The 1,815-nt window shown below is 38.0% G+C and overlaps 1 protein-coding gene across 1 annotated transcript in view; it reads left to right on the forward strand.

The window, feature by feature from the left end:
- The window catches only part of LOC107701414 (pleckstrin homology-like domain family B member 1), a 90,269-nt gene that overhangs the window by 82,069 nt on the left and 6,385 nt on the right, over positions 1-1,815 (forward strand). The window lies entirely within an intron of this gene.

Raw genomic sequence — 1,815 nt, forward strand, 5'->3', positions numbered from 1 at the left:
TGAACACACACACACACACACACACACACACACACACACACACACACACACACACATATATATGTATATATATATAATACACTTGCGATGACAAGTTTACATATGCTTTGTGGAACCACCAAATTTATAATAATTGTATAATTTTAACAAAGTAAGAGGGATCATAAACATTGCTTGTTATTTAGTACTGCCTTGAATAAGCTGTTACATAAGCTATAGCATAAACGTAACAGAAGTTTACATGTAGTCCACAAGAAAATATAACCGAAAAATATTAACATTTTGTTAAAATTAGTAATATTTGTTAAATTGAAATGAAAGATGTATGTAAACTTATGACCATATATAATAATTTCATTAAAATTTACTTACAGAAAGTGACATTTTACAACCTAAACTGTCATAAAAAGGTCCACTTGATTGATCTGGCTGCCAAACGTTTTTCAGACATTAATATACAGTAAAGTTTTCAATGTTTTGTTAAAATATATATATATATTTTTTAATTATTATTATTATTATTATTAGAATTAAGGTTTTAGTATGAATAGTAACATGAAATTAATGATCCTTTTTCTATTATGTTATTCAAGACAATGACATTTTTGACCTTTTGCCACCTTAAAAAAGAGAAATAAATGAAATAAAATGTAAATAAATAAAAAATTAAAATAAATGAATGAATATATATAAAAGAATTTCCTGAAATTAAAACCGTTCATCGTGGAAGATGTGAGTTCAAAACGTTTTATTTATGAAGTCAGTTTTTTTAAAGGAATTTTGGATAAATTAATTGATAGGGAAATAAAACGTCATGTCATAACAAAAATATAAACCACACGTTGTTGATTTCCAGGCCCGCCCGATGACCCGATACCTGCCAATTCGCAAAGAGGAGTTTGACCTCCGTTCCCACATCGAGTCCTCAGGTCACAGAGTGGACACGTGCTACCACGTGATTCTTACCGAAAAGATGTGCAAGGGCTATCTTGTCAAGATGGGAGGGAAGATCAAATCCTGGAGGAAGCGCTGGTTCGTCTTTGATCGCCTTAAAAGGACGTTTTCCTACTACGCCGGTATGTGTGCCGCAGCGTCGCCTTTCAACATCCTCCTTACTGTGCACTATGCTAATGCCGCCCGGCAAACGTGTCGTTACGCTTTCGTCCCCCTGAGGTTGGGGAAAGAAACGAGGGCAGAACAAAGAGTGGATTGTGGGTGAATCCAGCAGTGGGGGGATACGGATAATTAGTAATTCTTAAGCTCACAGTGGCTGCCATGATTTCCGATAGCCTCGGGTTAGCTAGGGGCATACAAATAACCAGAAGCCCGTCCGCATGCTGTCTGATGGTGATGAAATCTGCCGCAATGCTGAGGAAATCGTGCTCATCACCCAGCCGTGGCGCTCGGCAAAGCGGGAGCTCCCGCTCTTTATTTCTGCGCGGACTGAAAATGAAGGGGTTGCACCACAGTAACAAGGTCACATCGGTGCTTACCAGATCATTATTCTCCAGGGGAGTGGGGGATTATTTGTTTTCGGAACCATCGCTGTGCAAAACATTGTGCTAATCACTAGTTTTCCAGTAAAAAATACTTGGAAATGCTTGTTTTCGGAGAACACACTCGCTTTCGCTTCTCGAGTTAATTGGTTTTCAAACAAATACATCGCAATCAAATACTTATTAAGAGAACGGTTTGGTGACATCTCTGTTTCTCCTGTCCGCAGATAAACATGAGAGCAAATTGAAGGGCGTCATCTACTTCCAGGCTATCGAGGAGGTTTACTATGATCACCTGCGCAGTGCCACAAAGGTACGA

The sequence above is a fragment of the Sinocyclocheilus anshuiensis genome, unplaced genomic scaffold (assembly GCF_001515605.1).
Source record: "Sinocyclocheilus anshuiensis isolate Anshui unplaced genomic scaffold, SAMN03320099.WGS_v1.1 scaffold1906, whole genome shotgun sequence".
In the NCBI taxonomy this organism is placed as follows: domain Eukaryota; kingdom Metazoa; phylum Chordata; class Actinopteri; order Cypriniformes; family Cyprinidae; genus Sinocyclocheilus; species Sinocyclocheilus anshuiensis.